This window comes from Coturnix japonica, chromosome 8 (assembly GCF_001577835.2).
Source record: "Coturnix japonica isolate 7356 chromosome 8, Coturnix japonica 2.1, whole genome shotgun sequence".
NCBI lineage: Eukaryota > Metazoa > Chordata > Aves > Galliformes > Phasianidae > Coturnix > Coturnix japonica.
Genome location: NC_029523.1, coordinates 22,858,065 through 22,884,540, shown reverse-complemented (window position 1 = coordinate 22,884,540; position 26,476 = coordinate 22,858,065). Strand labels below are relative to the sequence as shown.

The 26,476-nt window shown below is 43.4% G+C and overlaps 1 long non-coding RNA gene across 1 annotated transcript in view; it reads right to left on the bottom strand.

Annotated features, from left to right (window-relative positions):
- Window positions 1-26,476, bottom strand: part of LOC107317707 — a 300,658-nt gene that overhangs the window by 61,247 nt on the left and 212,935 nt on the right. Inside the window, exon 3 of the long non-coding RNA XR_001556997.2 lies at window positions 11,308-11,386. This is a non-coding gene — a long non-coding RNA (uncharacterized LOC107317707). The remainder of the gene's footprint in view (window positions 1-11,307; window positions 11,387-26,476) is intronic.

Genomic DNA, 26,476 nt, shown 5'->3' with positions numbered 1-26,476 from the left:
GGGGTCCTGGTAGATGAAAAACTTAATATGAGCCAGCAGTGTGCACTTGCAGCCCAGAAGGCCATTGGTATTCTGGGCTCTGTCAAAAGAGAAGTGGCCAGCAGGGTGATTGCCCTCTCTATTCCGCACTCCTAAGGCCCCACCTGGAATACTGTGTCCAGGTTTGGGACCCCCAGCACAGAAAAGATGGAAGCTTTTGGAGAGGGTCCAGAGAAGGGCCATGAAGATGATCAGAGGGTTGGTGCACTTCCCCTATGAAGACAGGTTGAAGAAGTTGGGCTCATTCAATCTGGAGAAGTGAGAGCTGTGGGGAGATGTCATTAAGTCCTTTCATTATTTTAAGTAAGATTATAAACAGGAGGGGAATATTTTTTACATGGGTAGGTGGTGATAGAGCAAGGGCGGATGGTTTTAAACTAAAGGAGGAAAGATTAAGATTAGATATGAGGGGAAGATTTTCACTGAGAGGTTGGTGAGGTGCTGGAACAGGCTACTCAGACAGCTTGTGGATGCCCCATCCCTGGAGGTGTTCCAAGGACAGGGTGGATGGGGTCCTGGGCAATCTGATCTAGTACTTGATCTAGAGGTTGGCAACCCTGCCTGCAGTAGGGGGTTGGAAGTCAATGATGCTTGAGTTCCCTTCCAACACAAGCCATTCTATAATTCCATTATTCTATGATTCAGATGCTACAAAAAACCACTCCAGAAAAGAAACTCTCTCACTGAGACACCAGTGGTGGTGAGTTTATGGCTGAAGGTGCAGCTGACATCAGAAAAGAAGTCTCCAGGAAAAACAGAGTTGTCTCAAGTACTGCGCCTTTAAATGAGCTCCTCTCTTCCAGATGATTTTAATAAGCCCAGGCACATGTGTTGTAACCCCTTGGTGCAGTACAATATGAATAACCAAATAAAAGATCTCTCCAGATTTTAAGATTTACTGTTTGCGATGGGAAAAGGCCAACCAGATGACATCATTATACTTCAAATGTGAATTACTGCCAAGTTTGGTAATACAAAACTGGAGAAATTGATCCTCTCTGTTTTTGCAGAAAAACAGTCTTTGGCTTCAGTGGTGATTTCTTCTTTTGTTATTTATGTAACTGTAACGCTTGTGTTTAGCAAACTTTAATTTTACTTAAAACTGGAGCCAGAGTACCTTATCTTCCAGGTTATTTGTGTTCAGTCATCTGCTTTGCTGGAAATAATTGAGTTTGACAATTTATGGGTTAAAGAGTCAATGGATTGTGTTGGATAATTCACCAAGAGCCAAATTCTAGCTCAGGCAAAGCTCTAGCTGGCTTCAATGGGAGTCTGCCTGATGAGGCTGTCAGGATCCTGGTCCCTGTCTGGAAGATGTTCCGTTGTTTGCCTCTGAGGAAGAAAAATCCATACGTATGTAACAATAACACCCTTTTCATGTAGCACATCTGGATTTCTAGAAGTATAAAAAGCTGTGATACTCCAGCCAGTATAATCACAGTCACAGAATCACAGGACTGTAGGGGTTGGAAGGGACCTCTGGGGATCGCTGAGTCCAATTGCCTGCTAAAGATGGTTCCTGACAGTAGGATCGCCTCCTTCGCTCTGCTGGCAATGCTCTCTGTAATGCACTCTAGGATACCATTGGCCTTCTTGGCCCTGAGGACATACTGCTGGCTCATGGTCAGCCTGTTGGCAACCAGAAGACCCATCTCCTTCTCCACAGAGCTCCTTTCCAGCAGGTCAGCCCTTAACCTGTACTGTGCAGTTACTCCTCACTGAGTACAGGACTCTACACTTGTACTTGTTGAACCTCATCAGATTCCTCTCCACCCAATGCTCCAGGTCTCACTGAATGGCAGCACAGCTCCTGGTGAGCCAGCCACTCCTCCCACCTTCACATTAGCAAATATGTTGAGGGTGCACTCTATCCCTACCTCCAGGTCACTGATGATGTTGGACAAGACCAGACCCAATACTGACCCCTGAGGAACACCACTAGCTACAGGCCTACAATATTCTTAAAATATGTATTACAACTATGTACCATTCTCCCTCAGGGAATTCTTAGCTCCCATGGTATTTTCAAGCACCTCTTTGAATGAGGTCCATGGAACATTGCTCATTTCACTGCACAGCTGAACAGATAGAGACCCAAAGAGGTTAAGCCACTTGCCCAAGACTGCAAAGTGATTCACAGGCAGAGATGTAACCAAAAACCACAAAGCTCTTTTTCCCACACCCCTGCACACCACTTCTTTCAAACTTTTGGTGATGTGAATAACAACAGTTGCAAAGCTCTGTGTTGCAGACAACTCTGGTGATACTTTTTTTATCAAGAGCTTATTAAAATCTCCTTGTTTTCCACCGCAGAAAAGGATTCAGAAATTTCATGTAACAGCAACATCTTCAGACAAATTCACATCTTTAAGGCCAGGAAAAATGTTCTATTTTTACAGCATACATAAGCATATTTTTTAAAGCAGCCATATATACACAGAATTATGTTGGATCTGTTTCCTTCAGAGAGGAAGCTCCAAGTCATACAAATGCTATTATTCTTAAATACATGCAGCATGACACCCATGGAACAGTTGGTTCACCAGTTACAACAGAATGAGTCTTACTGAAGGTACAGTGCTGTGAAGGCAACAGCATGACTTGCCTAATTGAGCCGTAGCTGCCAATTCCCTGCTGCCAAAGCTCAGTGCCAGGGGCAGAGCATCCCATGGTCAATGGACTCTCTGAGCCTGTGTACTGTGAGTGCAGTGCAGCACTGCTTTTTCTTGTTGGCATCTGTTGCCAATAGGTAAACGTCCCACTGATATATGTGGGATGTAGTTATGTTGGCTGTAATGGAAATACATGCATGTCTGAATTGATCCAGAAGTCACATATTGCAAAATGTGGCCTGTAAGAACGACCTTACCCTACTTTATCCTGCAATGAGTTTGCTAAGGTTTTATCCAAAAGCTGCTCTTTTGCCAGTCTCTCCCACACACAGGTTTGTAGTCACAGCTATAACAAGGACTGGCATACTTGGAAGCAATCTTCATGATTCAGAATAACATTGTGCATGATTTGGTGCACGTCAGTTAAAGCACCAGGGATTCACCATGATTCCACCCATCACTTCATGAGTTTCGCACTATAGTTCTGCATTGGGATTTTGTCCCTGTGAGTGTCAGGGTTGGAGCCTGATGATCTTTAAGCTTCCTTCCAACCTAAGCCATTCTATGCTTCTATGACCTTCTCACATGAGGACCACAAGCCCTGGCCCATCAGGGAGGTGATGACAAGAGCCTGGTGGTCATGGTTGTGGATAGAAATCCTGGAGCGTGCCCACAGCGTACGAGCATCAGCAAGGAGCAGAGGATGGGGCCAAAAAAAGCACAGGAACTGAGCAACTCCAAAGGGAAGGCCGTGCGCGGGTTGGCTCTGGCAGCACCAAGAGCCTTTCCGGCTCTTTGATTCCCAGTGTGTGGGGGAAGCGGGGCTTCACACAGCCCATGAAGAAACTGCCCCTCATTGCTGCCAGCACTAACTGCAGCCAGGCAGTTCTCCTCCCACCAGCCAGATGGAGAAAGAAAAGAGGGATGAAACATTTCTTTAAGCGCTAAGCTTTGAGTTTTGGCAACGCTGCTTCAGCTCTGGTTACAGAGCAAACCATCATTTGAGTTCAAACCTAAAGAGGATTTTGTAGGACTGGCTGCGAGGAGGTGTGGGGTGGGTTCACACACTTCATTTGGACTAGTGCTGGCCTCGCACCAGTTGTAGTCACAGTGGTTGGCATCTGGGCAGCTGCAGGTGATGCAGCACTGCTCTCCCAGATCCTCTTGGCCTCAGCAGATGGTTTCCCTGTCTCAGGGAGGTTTGTGTGGCACAAAACATGCTCTGTTGTCCAAACCAGACCTGGGTAGAAAGTTTCAGGTACAACCAACTCCCGGGCGTGAAATAAAGTACAAATATTTGCTGTTGCCTTTTTTAAAATGTTTTTTTCTTTTTTTTTCCACCCAGTTACACAGCCATGCTTGACTGATGTGGTGGCAGACGATGATGTGAGGCAGGGAAAGCAGGAAATCATGGAACCATAGAATCATGCAATGGCTTAGGTTGGAAGTGACCTTAAAGATCATCTAGTTCCACCCCCTGCTGAGGGCTGGTTGCCACCCAGCAGATCAGGCTGCACAGGGCCCCATCCAGCCTGGCCTTGAATGCCTCCAGGGTGTTCAAATCCCTGCTTCAGCATCCCTAGGTGCTCTGCTAGTTGAATAGATCTAGCTTGATAGATATGGGAACATCACAGGCCGACAGCAGCTTGCTTCAACCAGAGAGTGCAAATGCAATTAAGTATTTCACAGCAAATAGAATCTGCTGTGGGCTTGGCAGAAATGTCCGCACATGTCAAAAGAAGAAATATATAAAATATCAGATTCCTACATTGAAATGAAGTAGAACAGAACACTGGAAAAGAAGAGTTAAAGAATTAATGCACAACCTGTAGTTAACGGTCCCTACATTAAGAGGCATCAGGGCCATGATTTTCCCCCAGAGACTCAATCTCAGTGGAACACAGTGTGGTGCATGCAGGAAGCTTGAGGAAAGGCAGGACACCCAGCATCCCTAGCCAAAGTCCTTGTGCACCTACATTCCAGCCATTGTACAATGGGAAGGCAAATCTTAGGGTAAATGATGCAGGAGGGTCTTTCCAACCAGGCAGATACTCCAAGTTACCATTGCATTTGCTTTTATGACAGCTTTCAGATTTGTTTTATTTTACAAATAATCATGGCTGGTTGCCTGAGTTTGAACGTTGGTGGGGTGGTGTCCTGCATTTCAGCAGAAGCATTGCATTTAGTGGTGTCCAACTAAAACATGTAATGTGGTCAGAAATGTGTTTCCCCTTGTTCAAAGAGGAGCAGCAGAGGAAACTTGGAGGAGGTTCTGGTCTCTTTTTCCCCTCACTATTGGATGGCTCAAAAAAAATGAAAGAGAATCTGTTTCTGTGTGAGCGTATCCCCTCGGACTATTTTTGAAACACATTATCTAGAGCTGTGCAAAGGATGATTCCATTTTTCTTTTCTAATTTAGCTGCCAAACCAGGGGAAAAAAACGTCCATGTCAGATTGGCTGATCTCTTTCATATGACTGTAAGTTAATGGCTCCGCTAAAACGTTCAGATTTTGATTGCCGTTTTCAGAGTCTTTAAGAAAAGGGAAAACAAAGTTGAAGTCACTTCTTTCGGGCAAGAAAAGAAATAAATGGCATCTCCAAATTAAAGGGAGACAAAATAGGTTTAAAAAATAGAAACAAATAAATACAAAACAAATAAGTTACTCCATTTTCTCCCTGGCCTGCAGGTGAAACTATTTGGAAGCACCCAGCATTCAAGGCTGGTAGAGGAGCTCCAGCAAAATTTCACTAGCTTGGAATTAACAAAAAAGCAAATTTGACCTGAATGCAAAACCCTTCAGAAACACAATTTCCTTCTTGGGGCACACACAAATCAGACACAGATGCAGCAATGTCTCCTCGCCTTCCAGGTGGGGAGCAGAGACTGATTGCAGTGTATTTTCCCAGCTCACCTCATTTTCAAAACAAGTTTGATACTTAAATCTTTGTGTATCTGCGTGATGACCAAATGCCATCTGACTCTCTTGGAGTTATTCTTCTTGTTGTCCAAGAGGTGCATCTTAGAGAAAAACAGGAAAAAACAGATTCTTGAAATCAAATAATTCTGAACCACTACCAGCTCACCCAATGAGGATTTCTTGGAAGTTAACAACATAAGCAATGACTCAGCTACCTCCTAGTTTTCTCTGAAGACGTCACAGCCCATAGCGAACTGCTTTGTGTAATTTCCACTGAGGTGCTTAGGAGGAAGGGTGCGTCCTTTTGGCATTTTAAAGGTGCCAGAATAGGATCTGGGGAAGTGAAGCTGGTTTGTGATGTAGCCCAGTCACTGCAGTCCTGGTGATCAGGGCTTGGGCTTGAGGGATGACAGCAGCAGAGGCTTTTCTCCAAATTGCCCCTATTTACTCATCAGTGTCCAGGCCCCCATCAATGTACCGATGATCTGAAACATCTTTCACTTGGGTGAGGTTAGAGTTAAATCATTCTAACACATTTTTCCTGTCGGCAGTTGCACGCAGCCAGAAATGGATATCTAAAGAGAGTGCATATGAAGAGACTAACCACAATTGGTGTTAATTTGGAAGTGTTAGGTTTGAGGGTCCATGAAATTAAAGTTCCCTGAATAGATCTCAGTTGTGGCACCAAGTCAACGCAGAGTTTGTGCCGAGTGTGTGAACTGGAGGGATTTGAGCTAAGGCTCGTGATGACACTAAGACACCAAAGAACACATAAATGGCTATGGAAAAAAAAAAGCCTCCTCTTTTTCCACATTATTTCAGTATGTATCTTAATGGAATTTTGGATGAAATTCAGCTAATGCTTGGAAAGGTTTGGACTGTTTTACTCTCTTAACCATATGTCCGTACTGCAGTCATTCCCTGCTAGATTTAAGGTATCTACAAACCAGTAATGGAGTCTAATCATGTGTGTCAAGAAAGGGACAAACCCAGCAGTGTGTGACTAACACAACAATGTTTTTTTCATTTTTCTCTAATTTCCTGGTATGCTAATATGATTACTGCCCACAGTCACAGTCTTTCCTCTTCCTCTTGTTGAGAAAACATTTATGCTTATTTTATGGTTGGGTAACTACTCAAATGCCCATGCAATGTGTTGGCAAGTAGGAAAAGGAAGCCCAAACAAAGCCTCCTGAGGGTAAGCATGACACTTACAGTCCAAGAATACACTGGGAAGATTCAGTGGAGCACCTAACAAACTGCCAAGCCAGGTGGACAGAGGTTGGTGCACCATCTGGGTAACCATCTCCAAACCCCGGTGTCCTACAGTGTCCTACAGTGGCTGCTACAACCCCAGTACTGGCCATGGCCATGCAAATGGGCATGGAAGGGTCAAGGTGGGCAGGAGGAGTGAGCAGCCCCCGCTTAACCCAGGGTGCCTTTTCTGTTTGGAGAAGAAGAGAGGATCCTCTCAATGTCTTGTGCTTTGCTGGAGGATCCTGGTACATCCTTCCTTTGCTTTAACTCTCCTTTTCAATGTACAACAAGCTAAGATTACTATTATTGTTGTTATTAAAATAACATTTGATCAGGCCAGGGAGGCGTGTTACAAGGAGCTGGCAAAATCCTGAAACTCACACAACCTTTTACCCTCTCATCTGTGCATTTTCACCAGCTGAATAAGAAGTGAGGGGAAATAAATACTCACACAATTGCAAGTTTCTATGCATGGAATGACAGTGGATACCCACGCTACTGGGTCCTGTGCCAGTTAGCTGAGGCACAGCATGGTGAGTCCAGCTCATCCACACAGTGCATGGCACTTAGTCATCTCAGCCCTTTCCCTCTAATGAGGGGTTGTGATTTAGTAGTGTAGTTTGGTCTCCATTTGTAAACAGAACACACTGCAATGTGAAAATCTGGTTGTAATCTTCCCATGTGATTTCTAGGGGCACAGCACTTCGGTACTAAGCAAAGGGAATGGGAGAAATATTTTGGCTGGGTCATGTCCTCCTTTTAAACATCACTGAGAGAGGCAGCTCAGTGGTGTCTTCGTGCTCCTGGTGGCACTGTGCTGGGGAGGACCTGAGCTCTGCTGCTTTGGGGTCAGTGGAAGCATCACTGCATCCGAGTTTCAACAAAAGGACCTAAAGTCTGTTTTACTGCTCCACACAGAGCAGCTGCTATCTGCATTGCAGAAGATCCTGCTCCACACAGTTACTTTTATTAAGTATTGCCTCCAAGGATGGTGCCATGAGGATGCTCAGGCTTAATGCTGGACATGTTAAGATGGGACCAAAATGCTTCCCATGTGAATGACCACTGCATCAGCAGAATATGTGCTAGAAGACACATCTCAGAGCAACAGCTTGAGTTCAGGAGATAACAGAGGAGCAGCTTCCATCTGCAAAACTCAGCGTAATCCATCTGCTCTCTTTGACATCTCTTTACTGCCTTTTGCAAATCTTATTCCCCAGTGTCTCTGTGCTTTCCAAATACGCTGACTCATATTCTTCCCAGGTACAGCAAAGCTGTGAATTCCTTTCAGACATTACAGAAGTTCTCCCATTGTGATGGTCTCCCACTTCAGTAGCTTTAGCAGGGTTTAATGAATGGAGTTCTTGGTAGGAAGAGTAAAACAGATGTTTTGTTTTGTTTTCCTTTTCCAGCAAACAGTGAAGTTATTTCTATAGAATAACATAAGAAGAGTGCAAGATCCTGCCAAATCTCAGAGCACTAACCTGCGGCCTTAGCAGTGTGTGCATTTCCACTTAACCCACTAGCAGCCAGAAGAATTAAGATTTGGAGGAAACACAACTAAAACTGGATGACGTGATGAATGAGGCAGATCCTTAAAAATGGATTCACCTCCCCCCACTTTAGCCATATATGAAGATGTCTGTGTGGTGGACAGAAAACGTGGGGTCCCTCATGAGTCAGTGGAGGGTAAAAGGTGTATTTAAGTGCCACTGCAGGGTGAGGTGGTTGAGGTTCTTTGGGAATCTGTTTCTCTTTGCTCACTTTAAGGGTGCCTAGATCCTATTGTGCCATCAGGGCACACACTGGGTCAGGTGAAACATGCTGCTTTCAGGTCAGTGAGTAGGTTGTGTGCTGGAAAACAAGTCTTCTGCCTGATCAATGCAGATTTGGCTGGAGCAAAGTGTGCCAGCTCTTCCGAACCATGGGGAATGATACAAGAACGTAGTGGTATCTCTCCATGATGAGTGGGGTGATAACATAAAACATGACAAAAAGAACAAAAAAAGAACAATGTCTGAGCTTTGGTAGGAATGAAATATAATAAAGCTCAGTAAGTCATTGCCTTTCTTGGTAAAGTACCGTGTGCAACTATAAATTGTCTGTGTGATTATACAGGTGACAGAAGATGTATTGGTCTCTGATCGCCAAACTGATTTAATGCATGAATCTGTAACAACATTGTTTGTTTAAATTTATGACACCGGGCTGGAATGAAGCCTCTCAGATGTTTAAGATGTGATTTTACTTGCTGTAAGTACGCTCCTTTGTTCTATGCCTGCACTCCTTCACTGCCAAACCCTCCAAATAGGCCCAAACCAAAGAAATTTGAGTTAGAATCAGGGCTTCCTAATCTAATTTTAAGCACCTATTTAATATCTCCTTGGAGGACCAAATACTGATGACTTCTCCATTTTAACATCTTTGGTTTAGCATGTAACAAAGCTGAAAATACATTTCCTATAAGAGCAGTTGTGGCTGCTACATGGACGTCAGGTGATGGTGAGAGAAAGAGAAGAGGCTTTGTTCTTTAGGAACACAAAGGGATACCATAGTGCTGAAGAGAGGAAGTGGCCACCCCATAAAAAGTCTGGGCTCTCTTCGCCTTGCTGGCTTCCCTCTGCAAATGGAGGAAAGAGCCCTTCTTTGCAACTGGGCTCACGTTTCTTTTTCATCAGAAGAATGTAAATGAAAATGCAGGGTTTACCACCAAGAATAGGTGCACGTTTAAGCTCTTCAAGTAAGCAGTCATCTCAGGTTTCCAAAGGCCCAGAGGCAGCACAGCTTAACTCTTAGAAAAGGGCCACTTTTTCACGCAAAATTGCTTCAAATCCTCCTCTTAATCACCACTTATTTCAAAGTTTAAAAAGATAGGCAAAGCTTCTCGGATAAACCAAGCAACCAAATTATATTCCTTAGCAGGGAAGACCCTGGTATTGAATTATCTCTTGCCAAACATCATTCAGTCTTGCAGGTCGCGGGGCTAAATGAACAAGGATTTCCATGGAAAATGACCTAGGATCCTTCTCTCCCTGAGCTTGCTGTAGAGCTGTCCATTGGAAGATGTACTGCTGGGAAAGTGCTACAAAAACAGTTCCCAGGAATACTCACTTTAATGCCTTACTGAATGTTCTGTAGCTGTGCTTACGTTCGTTTTAAGTTTCTCTTTCCCGTAACAAACACATTTACTGACAAGAACAATTATAGCAGCATAAAAAAATAATACAAATAAATGGGAAGAAATTATATAATGCAAATATCCACACTGGAAACTTGGCACCAAAGGTTAAGTTCTTTTGATCATGAAATGTTCTACTACTTTCTCCTGTAAATCTAATAGCTAACAAAGAGGGGACTGCATCGATTTCTTTGATGTTACTTGCATCTTACAAAGAGACTTTTGGGGTCTAGATGATCTTAGTGGTCTTTTTCAACCTTAATGACTCTATGATTCTACATACCAGCCATGCTCTGTGAGACCACTGCAGCTGCAAATAAACATACACAGGCAGCAGTGCACAGCTATGCTGAATGCAAAAGGGTGAAAGCTGGTTAATCAACACTGTGCTATCTAATGCACCAAAAGAGTTCTGCTGCCAGAAGTCAGTATGTCTCTGCTGATTCAAATGGAAATATAGCTATTTGTGGTCATTTTGATTATTCACCTGAATAGGAAAGAAAATATCCCACTAAACCAACCAAAAAAAAGCCAGAAGTGCAATCCAATTACAACAACCATCACAAAGAATAAAACTTCAACACCTCAGAGATATTCTTAAAGGTGACCCAAATTTATACCTTCTTAATATGGACACGGTGACTCCTCAAAGAATTAAAATAGTAAATAATTCTATTCTTACAGAGCTAGGATACCAGAAATCTGTGCTGTCTGTGCACTGTAATTGTGTTCTGATATGTTTGTGTTTGTGTTCATTGGGTTGACAGCTGAACTTGATCTTAGTGGTCTTTCCAACCTTAATGATTCTACTGATGGGAAGCACAGCACCAGAAATGGCTCAGATCTCAGTTCCGAGCCCCAGGTTATGGGCTTCAACAGCAGGCTCCTTGGCTTTATGCAAACAGATGGTGATGGAGGAGAGCAGTGGTTGAGAGGGAAGATAAGTAACCATTCCGTAGAGCAGTTTAAGTTCTCTTCCTTTTCCAGTTTCAAAAGCGATTATCTTAGGTGCAACAAAGTGAAAAGAGGTTAAATCCACTCATTTCAAAGGGCACTTTTGCAATGATACTGAAGAATACATAGCAGCAATTTATGAGCTCCACTTTTTACTTATAGCCAACTATTTTCATGTAGGATTCATGAAATATTGGGATTTTTTCAAGTGCTTTATTCTAAGCTACAGAGAGGAATAATAATCTTTTAGATTAATAGACTTCCTCTTCAAATATTTATGCCTGACCTAAAAATCTGCCTGCATTTTCTCCTGTAACAGATGATCATCTACTTTTCTTCAGTTCTTACCTTATCTTTCTGCTGAGCTGGGGACACAAGAGGTGATGGTGTGCAGTGGTTTGTCATGCTGCAGCAGCAGAAGGCCAAGCTAAAGGGAAAGGAAAATACTTTTATGCCAAACTGAATGCATTCACTGCCCACCTTCTATTTTCCAAGCCCAGCAGCCCAGGTTGCAATTGATCTCCTGCTATTCCCTGTCCAGAACATTACAATTTCTGAGTTAGCATCAATGGGAGCTGGTAATTCTGAGGAATCTTAGACTTTAACCTTTTCACCTCCATCAGATGGTTTTTAACCACCTTACAATACTCTCAGAATGATAAAGACACAATCCTGAATAGGAAATAGTGCACGATCCCACCATTTGCTCCAAAGGGATCTCCCTTGCAATGCAGAAAGCCTGAGCGTCTTTTTAGCACTACTGAATTTCCTCAGATTTCCTCAGGATTACCTGAGGCTCCATCAGTCTTTTATCTCCCCCATCTCCTCCCATGTTGTGTTTTCCTCCAGAGTTTGGGGTTTTGTGGCAGCGAAGTCTTCAGAAGCGGAGTTGGTTTCCCTCAATGAAACCAAGAGGCTGATGGGGATGGCTACATTTCTTTACGTTTGGGTAAACTCTGATTCAACTTATTTTATTTTAGCTTATTGTTTTTACAACATAATTATTTGGAAAACAGAACAACATACAGTACCAAGAACACTTGAAAACAGAGATTGAGCAACAAGAGCATTATAAGACTTGATTTCAAAGGAATGCATGCAGCAATTATTCCAGGCTGCATTAAATTACAAAAATTGAGAAAAGCTGTGACCTAGATATTTCTTCTCCTGAAATATTTTTCATTTCAAGAGACTCCTTTTTTTCTTTCCATGGCCCATTTTGTAATGAAAGGAGCATTATTTTGTTGGTAAGGTTTTTATCTTCCCCAACCCATTATGCTATATTAACAGGTTGCAGGGGGATAACTAAACACAACAGAGACGTACGTAGTCCCAATAGAGCAGACCAACAGATTTTGAAACAAAGATACTGTGCAAACCACTGGAAGTTATACAAAACAGACAGGAGAACTATTTAAGAGAGGAAACCTGATACGAATCCAGGGCTGGAATTGAAAGGCTGAAAAGCTCAAAGAGCAAAACTCAAGTATAAAATGTTATCTGTGCAGGAGGGGATTAGTTATGAGCTGAATTATATTAAAACACAACCTACGTTAAGGAAAAGTTATGATACACATCTTTAATTCCTAGGAAAAATACAGCCACTTTTCAGTAATAGAAAAGCAGCATCGTCCACAACTTATAGAGTTGCAATGAACATATTGAGTGCAATGAATGGACTTCCTCGTGGAACTGAATGCTTCAGGACAGGAGAAAGGACAGGCAGAATTTAGGATCCTGCCTGGAGTGTTCAGAACACCGTGAAAAACTGAATGAAAAATACTAAATGTGAGGCCATTGTAACTGGAAGAATTGCTTTGATTCAGAGTCATGACTGGATGGGAAAACTATATGGTAACATATTATTTAAATCTGCTCCCAAATAGTGTTTACCAACTTTGGCCACAAGTACAGCTATGGAAGCACTGCAGAATTAATGGCCGCTGCCTTGAAGATTTCAATAAAGGGTTATTTACTGAAATGTTACTTCATTAAATCCTACTCTACACACAAACTGCTTTATCTGACCTGATTTATCACTTATCACTAACAGTTCTCTGCCAAGTTCTCCTGCATCCTGTTAGAAAATGCTTGCTAATGTTTAATTGCATCGTCATGGGTCTAAAGCAGTTTTCCTTGGGACTTTATTACCCCTCTGAAGTATCAGCCTGAAGAAACACTGCTCTTCATATCGCATCTAGCCAGAACAGGGTCCAGCAGAAATACTGCTGTGCACTTCAGATGAAGACATTCAGATGGGCCCCAAGAGAGGCTTCAATGCAGGCCACCGGTGCTCCCTTTGCAGAGCTAATGTGATCTTGGCCATTACCTCAGTGAACTTGGGGCATGAGCTCACTGCAGATTCTACCCTGCCCATGTCTGGATGGCAATGGATGGGCAAGCTGCTCAAAAACTAATTCCCCAAATCCTGGGAAGGATGAGAAGGATGCGGCTGATGGAACCCTAATATTTCTAAGACTTATCAGCCTTGTGCCCAATGGTGGGAGGACATCTGTGTGCCATTGAGATGCATGTGGGTGTGACATGCTGGGCTCAGACAGAACGTGGCAACATCACTGAATGGCAAATGGGAATATGTTGCAACTTTCACTGAAAGGAAAACCAGCCTGACTACAGAGTCCATTTCCTGAGCCCTCAGCTTCCCCAGAGATTGACCGGAATAGGTAGGAAATGTTTTCCTGCATCCTGAATAATCACTTTGCCCACTCAAAATAGATTTTCAATACAAATAGGTCCTACATGTGCCGAAAGTACTTCCATTTGAAAGAACTACTCATGTCTATTAAGTCAGACAAATGATTGAAATTTAACATTCAAAGCGCAGCTCCACACCTTGTACCATTTATTGACAGGAAATTAGGAACAATTAGATCTCTGTAAAGCACAGCAAAGCCATGATTGCCAAAGGTCAGACTTCAGGAAAACCCTGCAGAAAGCTCAGCAGCAGAATGTCTGTCCAGGTACGTTTCTTTCCACTTATTTTGTACGCATGGTTTCAGCAACAATCAGGTAAAATGGACAAAACCAGATTTCCCCCACCAGCTGTAATAAATTCGATCCATTTTTTTCTCCCCTGCTGCTATAAACAAGCAGAAACATTGCACAGAGCAGACACTCTCTGGTCTTTTATGGGCATTATTGTGCTCTGGAACGGAAAGAGGACTGGCAAAGATTGCTTGCAAGTACAGGAATGAAAGCAGGAGAATTAATTTTCCGCAAGTTGCTATGTGCATTTCTTGAGTTTTAATATGTGTGCATACAGAAAGCTCACAATGAAACACCTTTCGTAAATATTGTAAGCCTTTGCCTGGAATTCTGGCAATGAGCTGCCAGCAGATAAACTTTTGCTGTTACTTTATGTAAATGGATAGCCTTGAAAACACCCACGAACCCACAAAACAGCAGAAATTCACAATTCCTCTTTCAAAATGGACTGAATTTCTGATTTATAATAAGTTTATGCATGTTAGGTTAAAAATAAAGATTCTTTTCTTTTTCATTCCCAACTTAATCCAACTTTTAGTTTGGGTACCAAGGATTTTCAGCTCTCAAACACGTACTGATCTTGTGAGTAGATTAGATAAGCAAATAGATAGACAGACAGAAAGACAGATAGAAAGATAGACAGACAGACAGATAGATAGATAGATAGATAGATAGATAGATAGATAGATAGATAGATAGATAGACAGACAGACAGATAGATAGACAGACAGATAGATTGATTGATTCCGTTTTTACCTCTAACCTCCAGTTCTGGCTATCACTTGAGCCAAACAACATACACCAAAGCACCAAAGCATTGAGGAACATTCTCCTGATACTCCCAGCTGTGGTCAGAAGAAATTGTGCCTGAAACTGTGTGAGAAAATGTTGAGACAAATGAGCTTTGGCTAACTCAGCTGTGAACGTCTGGATGCTTATTTAAAGTGAAGCGACCCCAAACTGCAAAGCACTGGATGTTCACTCGTCACTAATTTTTAATAGTCACTCTGAGACAGGGTGAAATAGCCAAGAAAGGGTTATGGGTTCCTTGTTTGCACAGAGAATTTAAGACAGGAAAGGGGAAAGGAACAGTCTCTGGTGTTTGTAGGCCATGCTGGTTGGGGAAATTGCTTTTCTTCGGTGTCATGCTGGAGTTTTGATATCTGGACAACAGCGTATGCCCAAAGGGAGAGAGCTATCATGGTGGGTTGTTGTCTTTGTAGGTAACTCAACAACAACCATTGTGGTCTGGCCCTGCTCCTTCTCCATGCATGGAGAAGTGGTGCCTTATGGAGGAGGAGGCTGAATAAGAGATTTCTCCATCTCCAGTGGGACAGGAGGTGGGACAATCCCACTCTTTCTTCTGCTACCCCTTTATCCCCAAGGTGTTTCCTCCTCTACATGCTGGACCACCTTCATGCTGCCATGAGCAAGGCTGAAGGGGAAGATACAGCATTTGAGCAGTTCTCTGGGAAAAGCTGATTTCAGGGGTGATGGAGGGTGAAAGCGATGGAGGAGGACAAGGAGACTTTGTGGTCTGGGAAGTCAGGGAACCTTTTCTGATTCTGGTCCCTCAGCCAAGTGCAGCTGAGATAAGTATGTCCTTTTACAAGCAATTATTTTAAAGTGTGCCCAGAGGACACAATAGTCAGCCTTTATTGGATATGTAATACACACTGTGACAGTATATGGTGCTATTGCAGGCCAAAATTACAATTCTGGGACCTTTCAGCCTGCAGCTGCTCAGTAAAACAAAGGAAATACCCCCAAAAGAAAGAAAAAGGGAGGAGGGTTAATAAGCTTTTAAGCAAAATTCAAAACACAGATTATATAACTTCCTTCATTTCAGAGCTTTTCTGTGCCTTTTGGGGGCAGCTGGGGGAAATATGAAAGAACATCCACCCTAGAGTTTTCCGTGGTGAGAGCTGGGGGAAGCAGCCCCCAGCTTTGAATGATCCAAGGTGGGGAAAATGGAAGGGGGTCTGCAGAGGGACCAGAATTGGTGATTACCCTTGTATGGTAACATCAGGACTGCAGCATCTTTGTCCACTCTTCTGGGTAGATCTCCAGGCACACTGAGCCATAACTTAATCTTACACATTCATTAACACATAGTTGTCCACGGAGCCAGAGGAGAAGCATCCGGCAGCTTAAGCCTCTTACATGCTGGGGCAGATGAAGGTTGTCTTCTGGAAGGGGTTTGCAGACAGTCCTGGAAGTCAAGTGGAATAAGACAGTGCTCTGGGAACAGAGAGAGGCAGCTAAGGACACAAGCTGTGGGAGATCTGTCCCACCACAGGAACCACAGAGCAGATTTGCTCTTTCATGGTACTTATTTCCTTCATGCCACTGACCTTAACCTGTTTAGGAACTGACATATTGTTCTGCACTCTAAATCATTTCCCATGAATAACTTTTTTTTGTTAGTTCACTTTCTGCTCAAAAAAAAGAAGTTATTTTGGTTTTGTTGCTATATTCCAGAAATAAGGCTAAGTGTTTCCCATCTAGAACAGAGCACATGCAGATGCTGGCAGGGCAACCTCAAGACAAATTAGGATCCAACCAAGCACTCCTGCAACCAGAGCGATCAACACAATGGGCCACCGGAGTGTGTGACAGAGATCTCAGATAATGCATTCAAAATCTAATAAGAAAAACAGTGAAGCATAGGGAGGAGATTGTTAGGCACCCTTGGATGCTCTGGGCATGCTCCTTTGCAACTTGCATGATGTATAGTAGTAATACAGCCTCAAGAAGCAATATCGCTGTCAACCACTATCCAAGTTTAACACAAACTCTTTTTGGCTCCCTGGTTCTAGCAATTTTATCAACATTTGATCTCTTTTGACATCAGAGTTGGTTTCTGTATTTACATCGTTTTCTCTAGACTTGATGTTTACATCAGACTTACCCAGATTGGCACGGTTTGCTTGGCAACCTTTTTGTGTCTACACGTGCATGCTCATTGCAGCTTTGTTTAAGCAGATTCCCACTGAGTTTGTAACCAAAAATAAGCACAGAATTAAATGTGAGCAATACCCAGTGGGACATTAAATGCATTTTATAGGGTTTGCTTCTGAAGTAAAGGATATGAACTGATTGTCAGTGATTTACAAAGTCCCCAAATCAAATCCAGATCATCAGACAACAGTGATTGTTTGGGTGAGCTAAATTTCTTCTGCTTTTCACCATTGGAACAATTACCGAAACCTCAGTCATGTTCAATATGTAAAATGGTAGCAAAACCCAAGCCTCAAAGAAAATGTCAAGACAAGGTTTTCTACATAGACATATTGTAGCCCAGGGCTAGCCACAGTCATGAAGAGCTGAAGACTTCAGTGGCCTTTGGATAAAAGCTACAATGATGGAGGAGTTCTATAGTTCACAATAACTGGAAACTGTTCTTCCATCTAGGAATCAGCACCTGAAGTTTAGTTTCTTCTTTGAATGCTGAGGAAAAGTCATTTTTAATGAAAGGTTATATATAGTCACGGCTTTGAATGCCAGAAAGCATTGTTATGTACCCAGCTGCCCTCCTAAAAAAGTCCTGACTGTAATAATTAATTCCAAGGGCACCCATGACTTCAGGTAGGTTTCTTCCTCCATTATCACTCTTTCCTTGTCCTGAGCAAAAAGAACAAAAAATTCATTGTAATCATAAAACCAATACTTGGTCAACATTGCTACCCAGGTCTTTAAAAGAGGAAGCAATGTGAACATTTCGGGTATAACTCAACCTCCATCAGAGAGCAAAAGAGTTCATGGGAAACTGCAATGTTTGCTTTTGCCCAAAAGCTCCCAAAACTTTGCATTTTGTTCTCATTTGCATTAGTACTGATCACTCCAATCAACTGAACTATCAAGATATTGTGTAGTCCTGGAGTCTTCTTTCTTCTAAGTGTCTCTTACTGGTCAAGTTCCCACGACACACGCTGGCTGCTGCTTGGCTGTTCACTGTGGAAAATGGGACTTCACAAAAGGACTGCAATGAAAGTTTTTTTTCCAGGCAGAAAGGAACAGCACAGACAAGAGAGGCAAGAAGGTTTTCTGCTGCATTCAGTACTGATTTGAATGGGTTTTGCTCTTAAAAGACAGGAAAGAGATAGAATAATTTATTTGGCAAAACAGTTGTTTTCGATGGGCTGAGCCTTCTGAAATCACACCAGATGCATAAAAAGGGAGGGCCTGCAGCAGCTCCCCATCATCTGGAAGAAGTCCCATGCTGCTCTGTAGAGGTTCTATTGATTTTCTCAGATTCATTTGTCCTTCTAGCCATCAGATCCACGTGACCTCCCCGGCTGATGGCAGATCTCCAGCAAGACAGCTTGAATGGCACACACAAGTAACGTGTGTATTCCTGGCTGCAGAAAAGCAGCTCCTGAGCCAATATAATAAGTACAAAACACAGCTGAGCTGATATGGAACAACGTGTGGATGTCAATTTTCAGCCAATAGTGAGGTGTTGGGACACAATTGTTTGGCAAGCCCTTTGCCCTTTATGTGTCCAAAATGGCGTGTCAATGCCTTCATACAGGGAATGGCGCTGGATGTTACGGGAAGCACTCTTTGTTGCTTTACATTAGCTCCAAAAAACTGCTAAACCTTCAGAAATCAGAAGTGAATCACAGGCCATTTCCATTGCAAAATCTCAAGTGATAACCCTTGATCACTGAAAATCTCCTATTTCACATGTAATCTCATCTTACGAGCTGTGGTGTGATATTCCACTTACGTCTATGGAGTAAGAAGCGATGACTCACACCTTTTCCCAGTGGTTGCATGGACAGCCCTTCCTACGGAGCGGTGTGATATATATCTGATTATGATGATAAGAGGTTCACGGCTATGTTTTAGCTCATTGTGTAATTTCCAGACCATATTCTGGAAAGGAAATAAGTAGAAATCCCAGCTTGTCCAGTTGGTCATAAAATGAAGCACATTGTGAGCATCAGTTGAAAACATACAGGCTAAGCTTGTTAGAAGTAATAACTCACAAAGGAAATTCAACGTCAAAATTAACATGCAGGCCCTGGAGAAAACTTTGTTGGTGTCAAGGTATGCAAAATAACTGAATACGTTTAGCCGGGTCCTTGCACAATCTTACATCTAATTAGATAGGCCTGAGGCAGAGCGTGTCAGTGCAGAGATGGAAATGTAGGGCCGGGGATGGGCTGCTGACCCTCACGCTGCTGCTGAGTGCGTGGACATGTTTCAATGGCACTCCAGCATTTTCTTCACCAGCATTAATAAAGACCTAAAAGAGGTCGGAAAATATTTTTTTCTATAGAATCAGATGGGAAGCAGGTATGGTTGACAAGTGATTCTGCGATGGAAACCTGACAGCTGTTGCACACAGAAACCCCTTTCTATTCAATTGGCAGCTAATTTGAAGGAACAGAGGGGGTAAGGGGAAATGAGGAAACATGGTAGATTAAGCATTATGATTCCAGGAACGGCTATTCCCAGGTTGTCTATTTTAAGCTAGCCAGACTTCTCAGGAAGCCTTGACAGTTTCCAAAACCTTGTGAGCAGTCATCTCGCAAAGCAAAGCATGGTGTCATTCTCATCCCACCATACTGCCAGAAGCCTCCTGAAATTCCTTACTCAAAAAAATGACAGGTTTTCTTGAATAATGCCATGGCATTTGGACAACAACAGTCACTACAATGATCTCCTGAGCAATGAGTTCCAAGAGCTAATTAGAAGATGCCTGAGGAGTTACTTCCTGGTATTCTTTCACTTTCCAACAGCTGTTGATGTTATTGTTTAACTCATTAATAGTTTCAAGCATGCAGCATCAATGGGCTGTCTGGCCTCTGCTGGGATGGATGCACTTTTCCCTCTTGGGAGTTTTCAGTGTTAGTCCATCTCAGGCAAGAAAAGTGAATAGCTGTGATTTTAGCACCCTACAAACCATCAGATTACAGTAAAAGTGAAAAGCAAGGAAAAGTGAAACAGACAGTATTTCCCATGAGGGCTTCCTCACATGGACAGTCAGCAGGATGGTCACTTACATGTAAAAGAAGCTATGGTAAAATAAATACACTCCCCTGAACTTTCTGGGTCCTAATTCATCCCGCTAAATGTGATTAGCACTTGAGTCATTCAGAAAGCAAGACGTTCTCTGCATTGTAAGGGCTTATTCACAACGTCGGCTAAAAATGACAGATACAGCACTAATTCAAACCAGAGAGGGAGGGAAAAAGGAGTTATGAAAACTTGGCTTAGGCCAGGGAGCAGAGAAGAAGTTAAAGGAAGAGCGGCATTTTTGAGGGAAAGGCGAACTGAAGGAATGAAGTTTTGAAATTCCTATCTTTCCTGCCTCCCCTGAAAGAAGGAGAATCTAATGTCTGCTGGCTGCTCAGGGAACAAAGCAGAGCTTGAAGTTAAAGCTTCTCACTGCTCCGTGTCTCAGCCTGAGCTTCACCTCTCATGTGCACACAAACACGTTTCCAGTTTGCTCAAAGACTGGGTTTGGTTTGATTAAAAAAAGGGCTCTGAAGAAGCACAGGGTCCCACTGGAACTCAGTGCTGGGCCACCAGGATGTCAGAGGACTCAGCTGAGCACTGAGCATCTCCTCACTGTGCTCATGGGAAAGGCAGAGCTCCGCAAACCAGTTCTCACAGCACTGAGTTAAACCACCTGCTGGCCTTGCGCCCTGATGCAATCTCTCTTCCCAGATATGTGCATCCTGTGCCTACTGAGTTACAGGCAGGGATGAGACGACACAGCCTGTGAGATGCCATCCATCCTGCACGAGTTCTGCTGATCCATGCAGCTCCGCACCAAGTCCCACATCAAACTTCTAGAAAGCCTCAAACAATTAGCAGCATGAAGTTAACTGTATGTCAAACATGTCACGGCGTATATCCAAACTGTAAATGAATATAGGTCGGAACTTTATTTACAGAAGCAAAATGCTGGAGGAAGATTTGTTTTTGAGAAATGACCTGACATATTTGTTTACCCATCTCCTTCCTTGAGAACTTTCAGCATACAGTATCCCAGCCTGAGCTCAGCACCACTTCAATCACATCCCATTTGCTGCTTGTTTCTTCCAAGTTTTCTATCCAGGACAAGAAAACAGACAACCTGATTAAACTGCCATCAGAAAAGTCTTTATTAAGACACTCTGAGAGCATCTGGCTGTGTACAAGACCAGCTGTGGCACTCACAAATGCACTATGTGTCTTTTGTTGTAAAGGTCCGACTCCCTTTCCTGAAGCTGTTAAATATTGCCCTTTGAGCTTAATTAAATGAGACAGAAGCAAAAATCTCTTCGGAGAGAGCCGTGACACTCGCTGATTTTTAACCACAAAACACGGGCCTCTTTTCTTCCCTCCCCTCTTGTTTTTTTTAGTTCTTAACATTACCTTCACAGTTTCTTTTCTCCCAGAGTAGCTGAAGATCCCAGAGCCTGAGAACCCACAGCATCCCCGTCAGTACGTTGAGGCCCCCTCCCTCTTTTTTCCAGCTAAAACCCAATATCCCTAGGGAGTTAAACTTCTCTCATTTGTCACCTACTGAGCCCTGAGATGAAAAATGAGTACCATCAATAACAATAAGCCCACTTCATGAACACCTATTACTAGTGTTAAGGACAAGGGAGGCTGTAGTAACTGCTGTCACCTCCTGCCTAACCCAGGCATAAACCTTGTCCTCTTCGCACCTTCTGGCACGAATCTTGTCCTGAATGAGTTCCTCCATCAGGTCCCCATGAGTCATACAGAGAATCTACAAGGAAGGAACCCAACCATGTCTTCTACTGATGAAAAATCCCACATCCCACCTGCAAATCAAATATTTTTAAGGCATCTTACTGTGTTTCTAACACAGATTTTTCATGATGTTGTATCTTGTTGTATCACTTCAATGTGCAATGAAGATCCCATAACCCAATTATTTTTCTCTACATTTCAGGTGGACGGGACAAGAACATTTTATATCAAACTTAAGCTTATTGACCGGCCTATAATTGACACTGAGGAGAAAAGCAACACACCATGTTTGCCTACTTATTTATCCCCAGCAATACTCAATCCAAAATGAAATAATGATGCTGTAGCAACATGGAGCACAGGAATTTTCCTGGTTCAAAGAATTGCCACTTCATTAACTCTGAAACTAACACAAAATAAGAAGTTCCTTGGATGTTCTCTGACACACAAGCTGCAGTTTCTTACAGTAAATGGGAACCTTTCCACCCACACTAGTGGGTATTTTATCAAGTTCCAGCTTCTGCAAGTGAAGCTGAACTCAGATCTCCAAATCCACAGTGGTTTGAACTTTACAGCCTGTGTAAGAGAAAAGCAGCCAAACAAACAAACAAGCCAAATTAAACCAAACCAAACAAATAAGTGTATGGAAAAGAAACAGGAAAGTAAGATTTCCCCAAACAGCGTTCACAGATAATAATGCAATATTGCGATAGCTTTCATTTTTTAATGTATTTCCACAACAAAACGAAGGAAAACATATGATTTATCCAACAAAGCAGTTCCCATCACGGGAAGATAATTTTTTTCCCATTCTTTCTAAGATGACTGCCCTCTGCTAAAAGGACATTAGCAGGAAGAAATCCCAGACAGAAGAAGTGGGTGTAAGGACATGTAAGGGTGTAAGGAAGTGAAACGATTCCTTCTGGTTGAGATGGTCTGAAAGTGCTCTGGTGAGCAGCCTGTTGTCTGTTAGAGACTGCCAAACCTGAAGTCCCACTGGGACTGATTGGAAGAGGCTGTTGGCTCATAAGGCTGAAATGACAATGCCAAATATCCGTCCCTAGTAGAATTTGTCATACCTGATGAGATTAGATTCTTTTGGTACCTTTTTTCCCCAGGCTAGGAGTGGAGAGGCTTCTTTCTTTGAAGGAAATTCCACCCTAGAAGTAGGGCCACGTACCCAAGCCTTTGGCCATCAAGCAAAGCCAAGCTCACCCTGCCCATGTAGCACTCACTGGAAAGTGGCAGCGAGCCTTGGTCAATGGGAGATTAAAAAGTGATTTGAAGTGAAGGAAGGACCACCCTTGAGGTGGTGCTTCAAGTTAAACTAAAGATGAAATATCTGCTATAAACAACATAATATATGTGAACTTCACTTGGACTTAAAACCAGGCTCCAGAAAATACTAGTGGGAGAAGAAACACCAACAAATCAAACGTGGCAGAGGATAAAGGCAGATTTCAGAGAGTTGTGACCAAGAAGGCAGGCTCTCATGGAAAACCAGACAGAGCACGGCCGTCCATGAGCTCACATGTAACATTTGAAAAGCCAAATAAGACCATGAAATCCACACAGGGCCTTCAGAAATGGAAGATGTATTACACTCAGAAAAACACGTTCCCCCAGCAAGACCAAAAAAAGCCCTTAAGATTATCGTGCAGGTTGGTCCAGACTCCCTGGCAGGATTTCCACAGAGCAGCAGGAGTGATGGAGTGGTGCTCTGATAAATCACAAACAACTGCTGCACTGCTGATGCTGAGGAATGAGGTTCATCAGGGACCAGCCGGCATCTATCTAGGACAGAAAGATGTTGAGATGTGAGGCTGTGACACCTAGAGTCTGACCAAGACTTTTCAATGCAAAATTTGACCTTGGCAGTGAGTTCCTCATGGGGTTAGATAGAGGAAAGCTGCCGGGAATTGTGCTCTTGAAGGAGATTTCCTTTGGGGAAACTGGGGAAATCATTCTGCTATCTTGGTGGAGCTCAGTTATTTCTGGACAGGCTTCCTCGCTGGCTGCTACTTCTGACCCACTTTCAGTTGTTTTGTGCAGTTAAGCACAGAAGATATAGAAAATAGTCTTGGATTGAGTGATCACAACTTTAAGCGTGACTACAGCTTCCATATCAAAAAGGAAATGGAACTATAGGAGCCAAAGGGGCTCAAAGACTCAATGACTGCCATAATGAAGGAGGCTGGAATTTCTGTTGGGGAGCAACACCAAAAGCACCTTCAAATATATATGCCTGCGGAAGGACTCCTCACTGATTTGCATGGATGTCTTATAGTGGCAAAATAGTAGGAGTCATGCCATAGGTGTAAATGGGACACAAGAGTAATGAAGGAAGCACCTCTGAGGCTGCGGGGAGGAGAGGTAAAATGAGAACTGTCAAATTACCCTATCTAGACTCTTATTTTTAATGTGGAAAAATGCCTCAGATGTTTTCCAGCCACAAACATTTAGACCGTGGAGAAAGAAAAAGGGTTGTGGTGCAGTAAAAACGGAGCAAAAATAGGAGCACTGAGGGTTGCTCCAAGCAGCATAGTGGGCAATATTCAGCAAGGATCTGCTGCAGTGCATGGGGTCAAGGCACGACCAAAGGTGGAAATGTTGGAGCTGGGAGAAAATTGCAGCCATAGCTTCACGTGGGGAAATCAGAGGGACAGGGAATTCTCCATTCCAGGGTCTGAAAAGAATAGATGTAAGGAATTTCAAGCCAGAAGCACGGATTTGTAATATGTAATAACTGCGTTTAGGGAAAGAAATAAGAGGAAAGAGCAATTTAGGCACCAGCAGACTGCTGAATGTGAACTGACAGCACGGGGAGCCTTCTAAAGCAGTTTTGCAAGAAAAATTAGACTTTGTGAATCAGGCTCTGCCTCTGCTCCTGTTCCTTCCAAGGAACGGGTCCCAGTTCTCTCCTGGCAGGACGTGAGTCACTCCGACCACCCTCAGTGAAAGTCTGCTGTGTCCGTGTGGGAAGCAGAAACCCCCCAGCACACAGCATGGGTGTTGCTTTCCTGGGCATCGTTTGGGTAGCGTGCTTTGAGATGCCACTCGTTTTTGGTAAATGACTAATAATGACTTGCAAAAGTTGCTACTGTGTTTTCCATCATTGCTGCTCTGGGGAGATGTTTCTGGCACACAGAGCACTGCTACCATCATGACAAAAACAATTATGCTAGTAAAAAAAAAATAAGGCAGGCCAAAAGGAGATAGAAAGTTATTGTCAGAGCAAGGCAGGGGGAAATGCTTGGATGGGTTGACTAGAAAACAGCTTGAGAGAGGTGTTGCTTTATCACTACATCAGGAGGTTTGCTGGCTCAGTTATGATGGGTGATAATCTGCTCTAGACATGGCCTTGGGAGATGGAAACTGAGGGGAGAAATCAGCAGGGAGCAGGGAAGAAGAAAAAAGAAACAAAAGTTTCAAGCAATAGAACAAAAAGCTTCAGGCTGTATTAAACCACCAGACATTGGTGTAAATTAATACTGAGTGGGGAAAATAACACCATGAAAACAAGGCAGGGACAGTCTTGTAGTGTGAGCATATAATAACGCCCAGCAGCACAGGGAGGATTAGGGCAGTGAAACAACTTAGAAATGGTGCCTGGACCTCATACACAGGCAGAGCAGGCAGCTAGAACTGCAGCTCTGCACCCAACTTCTCACCATACAGCACCTTTCATAAGCCCACCGAGCATCTCTATGAAACCCAGAGGTGTTTTTGCATCTGTGTGCTATGACTGCCAGAAACCTGTCCTCTTCTGCATGGAAAATGCAGGATCCTTTCAGATTCACAGCACCATTTTGTGTCGTGTATTAAAGTGCATTCATGGGACACCTTGGGCTGAGCCCCCCTATAGACCACCCACCCCTCCATGTCCCACAGCCAGAGCCTTCTCTCCTGAGTATCTCCAGCATAGCGAGGGACCGAGCAGGACAGACAATAAATAGCTACAGGTTTAGGAAAGGGAAGATAGAGATTTTGAGATAGAGCAGTTAGAGGGTGAGACATAACTGAAATGTCAAAATGAATAACCTGCCTGGCTCAGGAGCATGGAAAATGCACTTAGGGCAAAACTTATGCAACATGGGAGATGTTTATCGGTCCTGTTTGTGGAGTTTCTTTTCTTTTTTTTTTTCTCTGAAATTGGAACTGAGAGCTGAAGAGGGGAGTGCTGGGGTGAGAGGGGAGAGCAAACAGGGGCTCCTCCTTTCTTGGGTTCTTATTTCAAAAGCATGGCATGGACACAACGGTCCTGGAAACGATTTAGAAGGAGCCTGTGGTTTGCTCCCCTCGGATTATTTTCAAGGGAGATTCAGATATGACAATAGTGAGGGAAAAGGGGTAGACCCTCTCCCACCCCACAGCTCCGTGGTATTAACATCGATACAGTCCGGGCTCAGCATGGGAGCGAGGCACCCAGCGTGCCTCAGCTGCACTCAGTGACATGGGATATTGCCTCAGCCTCCGCTCTCTGCTCTCAGCAACACCTTAAAAAATGCCTTTTGCAGAGGATTGAAACCAATCCCAAATGCTGCTGCCTGTCCATATGCAGAGGAGATGACAGCTGAGAAGTTCGAGTGAAATCAGGAACAGTTCGTAAGAAATGCTTGTGGGTGGCAGGGTGATGTAACCCTTTAGGTAGCTCCCGGTGTTTCTGAGCTTAGCCCTCCATTAACTTCCCATTTAAAAACCATTGCAACACATGATTGCTGTGTACTGGAATGGGCACTGCCCCACGGGCTGCCCCAGTGCACTGGAGATGCTCAGAGTGCCCAGAGCCAGA